The sequence below is a fragment of the Anabrus simplex genome, chromosome 1 (genome assembly GCF_040414725.1).
Source record: "Anabrus simplex isolate iqAnaSimp1 chromosome 1, ASM4041472v1, whole genome shotgun sequence".
NCBI classification, from domain to species: Eukaryota; Metazoa; Arthropoda; class Insecta; order Orthoptera; family Tettigoniidae; genus Anabrus; species Anabrus simplex.
This window is the reverse complement of record NC_090265.1, coordinates 1,773,985,822-1,773,991,432: the sequence shown is the minus strand read 5'-3', so window position 1 is coordinate 1,773,991,432 and position 5,611 is coordinate 1,773,985,822. Positions and strand designations below refer to the sequence as shown.

Sequence of the window (5,611 nt, the reverse complement as noted above, 5' to 3'; positions counted from 1 at the left end):
GGTTCTAAAGACATTTTAACAATCAGATGACGGCACTTTGAATGCACGCAATGTATAACTCACTCGTGAGGTGGTGTAGTAAACGTTGCTCTGCTATGTACGCCACGTTTTCATACAAAGTACCGGTGAATTTTTGACCATGCTAAATTGTTAAGCTTTTCAAAGTCAGGCTTGATGTAACAGAAATTCTACATAACCACGTTGAGTTATCCATTTATGACGGTTAAGTTTTAACGAAGGTTCAAGTACAGTATAAGTACATATCACCACATTCAGTTCATGACAGGAAATCAGCTTTGGACAGAGACGACAAGAACTTCCGCGACCTCTTGACATTTCTGTAGACATTTAACATTCTGCATCCCTTGTGGGGATCGAACCCACGACCTTTGGATAAGAAGTCCAACGCGCTATCCTCTGCGCCAAAGGGACAGATTCTAGACGTGCAAGAGACGTGGAGTCGGGTGCTCTGTTTCTTCGAATGTCGTCCTTTTCTACCAGTGTATATGAAATCAGAGCTTTGGAATTCTGTGTATGATGTTATTTAGAGATTTTAATCTCCGCGTGAACGGGAGTTGTGTGGGCAGACATCTGGTCTTAGCTGTAAGTCTACTCATCAGCTTGCTATTTCCGCAGTCCAGGCTGTATATAGTCCGTCGCATAGCATTAAGGTCTCTTTTTGTATGTAGAAGTTATTTTCGGGAATATTCTGCATATGTCAGATATTTGTTGATAAGTGAAGATCATGTGGCTATAATCAGAATATGAATAGTCTCGTAAGGCCCAAACTTGTTAGCTATTTTTTAATATTCTAAGTAACCTGAGAAAATAATTGTAAAATCTCCACCTATCTTGGAGTTACTCTGTCACGAAATTTGAAAAGTGGTACGAGAGCTGGAACGGGGTCCACGGAGCCCCGGAAGGTCAATCAATCAATCAATCAATCAATCAATCAATCAATCAATCAATCAATCAATCAATCAATCAATCAATCAATCAATCAATCAATCAATCAATCAATCAATCAATCAATCAATCAATCAATCAATCAATCAATCAATCAATCAATCAATCAATCAATCAATCAATCAATCAATCAATCACTACTGATCTGCATTTAGGGCAGTCGCCCAGGTGGCAGATTCCCTATCTGTTGTTCTCTTAGCCTTTTCTTAAATGAGCGCAAAGAAATTGGAAAATTATTGAACATTTCCCTTGGTAAGTTATTCCAGTCCCTAACTCCCCTTCCTATAAACGAATATTTGCCCCAATTTGTCCTCTTGAATCCAACTTTATCTTCATATTGTGATCTTTCCTACTTTTAAAGACACCACTCAAACTTATTCGTCTACTGATGTCCTCCCACGCCATCTCTCCTCTGACAGCTCGGAACATACCATTTAATCGAGCAGCTCGTCTCCTTTCTCCCAAATCTTCCCAGCCCAAAATTTGCAACATTTTTGTAACGCTACTCTTTTGTCGGCAATCACCCAGGTCAACTGAGTAGAAGCGGGGAGGGAGTTCTATTCCTTTCTCAGCCGTACTGGAAGTGGTTTTCTGTGGTTTCCCACTTCTCCTCCAGGCAAATGTCGGGATGGAACCAGCTTAAGTCCACGGCCACTTCCTTCCCTCTTCCTTGTCTATCCCGTCCAATCTTCCCATCCCCGCACAAGGCCCTTGTTCAATATAGCAGGTGAGGCCGCCTGGGCGAGGTACTGGTCGTCCTCTTCAGTCGTATCCCCCTGCCCAAAGTCTCACGCTTCAGGACACTGCTCTTGAGGCGGTAGAGGTGGGATCCCTCGCTGAGTCCGAGGGAACAACCAACCGTGGATGGTAAAAGAGAAAAATAAGTACATCGCAATTGGGTAGTATCGCAGTGCCAATGGTCACAGTAGTGTGATAATAAACTTAAAACGTAATTACCCAACAACAACAACAACAACAACAACAACAACAACAACAACAACAACAACAACAACAACAAGGACAACAACAACAACAACAACAAGAGTACATCAAGCAATTCCGTGGAAAAAAATATTACAAGAAATACTACTAGTTTAACATTCTGAAACCAGCATCATCATATACAAATTCACACAAACCTTAAATATTTCAAAATTTGACACTATGACTTGTCCGCCTGTGTGGTGTAGTGGTTAGTGTGATTACCTGCCATCCCCGGAGGCCAGGGTTTGGTTCCCGGCTCTGCCAGGAAATTTGAAAACGTTGTACGAGGGCTGGAACGGGATCCACTCGGCCTCGGAGTGGTACCTAACTTAAGGCCACGGCCGCTTCCTTGATTCTTCCTTGTCTATCACTTGCAAACTTCCGAACCCCCCCCCCCACAAGGCCCCTGTTCAGCATAGCATGTGAGGCTGCATGGGCGAGTTCTGGTCATTCTCCCCAGTTGTATCCCCAGACGCAGTCTCTCACGCTCCAGGACACTGCTCTTGAGGCGGTAGAGGTGGGATCCCTCGCTGAGTCTGAGGAAAAAACCAACCCTGGACGGTAAACAGATTAATAATAACAATAAGGAGAAGAAGGAGAAGAAGAAGAAGGCACTATGACTTACTGTAGATTGAGCTGTTTAATTACTATTATCTCAGCATTTGAAGTACAGCACGTTCATATACTAATTTACACATACCTTAAATAATTCAGGTGCTTTTATACTGAACCCTTGAACTTACCATTCCATCGTTGGTCGGCCACGGCTGCTACAGTAGAACAATTTAGAACTCTTAAATCTTGGGTCGTTGCGGGAATAAATTCGGTCACGATCTTAACCAAACGATGGGGTTCAGAAGAAAGCCTAACTACTTGAAATGAGGAGCAAAAATGTGCTTACTAACTTTTATTAAACTGAAATAGCACGATAACATAATTAATTTAATATGCATTCTTGCCACAAAAATATAAAAAAAATTTAATTATTGATTTTTGAAAAGTTCCCAACACAGTCACATTACATCACGTCACTTCGTTTCTTCCAATGTCGAAGAGTTGCTTCGGAGAAGCTAATATGTTAGTGGACAGCGAAACTGAAAAACTGAAAAAGGGAAGACCTGAAAACCGGGCGCCTATTTTCCAAACAAGAACTGAGAGTTAATCCACACGATCCGTGGAAAATCTGACTTTCAACAATTAGAACGCCTGATTTTCTCTCAATTAAGGTTATCCACCAGTCAAATACCCTTCACGGATACGGAAACATCCGCCGAATGGACCCTTAATCGAACCAAACTGACTATCAGTTGCTTTGGATAGGTTGCGAAATATTATGGGAAAGCATGGTGTTCACTACAAGTTAACAGCATCATTCACAATTGACCTAAAATTCCACCATGTATTTGTCATTCATGACACCCTTAAGTGATACGTTAATCCCGATGCTAACTGTGCATCACCCAAACAACTGTTCGGAAGGAACCAACAACCACATGATCCGGGAGGATCTTACGTTAAGTCGTTCTAAAGGAACAAAACTGCGAAATGCAGGAAACACTTACTAATCATGCATTTAGAAGAAATGCCAAACACTGAAGTTAATCAAAAAGTGAAAAGTCACTTAAAAATATTATTATTGAACCGATTTTCAGGTTAGAAATGGATTTATTATGCTTAATAAATTTACCAGTCCACGCTAAAATTTACTACAAATTTAAGGAATTCTTTCCCTTGACAACAATGCTACCAGTACAGATCTCTCTATTTACTGTCTGTCCCAACACGCTACTGGAAAGTGATTACTTACTTACGTTAACTATGAATCAGAATGAAAATATAACAAGATTAAAATAAAATAAAATCACTGGCTGACGAATCGAAACCGCATTCGCAACTCAAGTCTCATTCTAAAACACTGAGTGTCAATATGCACACTATCAAACGAAAAACAATGAAGTTCGTAAAAATAAATTAACATCTCAAAGTCATACAGCTTAACACGCACGAAGAAACACAGTAAAAATATTTAATCTAGATCGGGTCGATGTCCCGCACTTGGACAGCCCTCGTTTATCAACAACAGTCCCGTTATCTCAATGAGAGCTTCGCATAGACCCTCTACAATAAATCATATCGTACTGTAACTGCTACCTTCCCCCAGGCCACTTCCACAAAAGAACAAACAAAAGAGAACATCTAAACCGAGACTTGAGCGTGTACAGCTACCATCCCAGACCTATCGTCGGGCTCACTTGAAATCTGTACACCCTAAACCTAATCAGTATATACATGATGCCTTCCAAATCCTATCGTCGGGCGTGACCTAGGACGTCTCATCACCAATGACTCCAAGAATAAACACGTGACGTCCTAAATCTATCGTCGGGCGTCACAGTGGGTCGTACTACGTCTCCCTCAACATATCAGGCGAACCGCAATTTCCAACAAACCTCCAACAGTAACACTGAATCTGGTCAGACAAAAAATACGCACGACGGAACTACGTCTCTTATCAAAAGAATGCGAGTCGAAACACGGTAAGTGCCTACCTCTCGAAAAAAATACAACAAGTGTCTATCTCATCATAATATGTGAACTCAAAAATAAATAGACGTGACGAACGATTCTCCACCTCGAACACAATCTCAGCCTGTGCACTGAAGTGTCAGGGCTGCCAATGAAAATTCCCAACACACGTTTCCCTTTTAGTGGATGCCTTCAAAATAATGATCATCACCATCACATTCGAAATTCGCAGATCGCCTATCATCAATTCCAACCATCTTATCCATGACCTCTCCAATGAACAAATTAAATATAACCCAACCGTGTGTCAAAATTGCTCTTCAATCCGTGAGGCCGTACCTTATCTTAACAAAAATCACTGGATGTTTACTACCAAGACCTTTACATTTTACTAGAGTCGTTTTCACTTGGAATCGTTCTATAAATTTACAATGCTACACATCATAGTCGTCTCAAGTTCGGATTGATTGCGGAAAACAATACAGCCTGTTTCAACACAGCCTGTTCCTAAATACTTCCTCTACAAAAATGTCTCAACACTCTTTCTCATCGCTTGATTCCAGCGGTAACGCTTCTCTCTCATCTCCACGTACATATAAATCCATCGCTCTCAATCTCTTTTCCTTCAAGACCCTTTTCCATACTTCGATCCCCTGGTGAAAACGACAACCATTATTAAGCACATCTCTGACTTTACTATTATTACGATTTTCGAACCTCAAAAATCCAAGAGCACGCATCGACCTTTCGCAATTCAAGTATACACGATGTCTCAAAATTTTCTTCCCATTAACGACTGTAACTCTAACAAATTTCGTTGACATTATCTAAATATGCTTACGATCCTTGTAAAAATAACTGGTTAAATGCAACTTGACATAGAAGAATTTCCTTATCCCGCGGTAGACATTATTATTATTATTATTATTATTATTATTATTATTATTATTATTATTATTATTATTATTCAACATTTCTGAATACAACTGACACCTGAAATTACAATGTTCGCCACGACAAATTTACACTTATAACGTTCACAAATCCACACTTTGAATGATATCTCATCTCAACACCAAATTTTAAGCGTCGCATTTTACCGTTCTTGACATGAATTTTACACACTGAAATTTTC

General features: G+C 40.3%; 1 non-coding gene across 1 annotated transcript; it reads right to left on the bottom strand.

The window, feature by feature from the left end:
- Positions 1 to 359: 359 nt before the first annotated feature.
- On the bottom strand, positions 360 to 432 carry TRNAR-UCU (transfer RNA arginine (anticodon UCU)). The gene has a single exon. It is a non-coding gene; the product is annotated as a tRNA-Arg (tRNA).
- Positions 433 to 5,611: the final 5,179 nt, after the last annotated feature.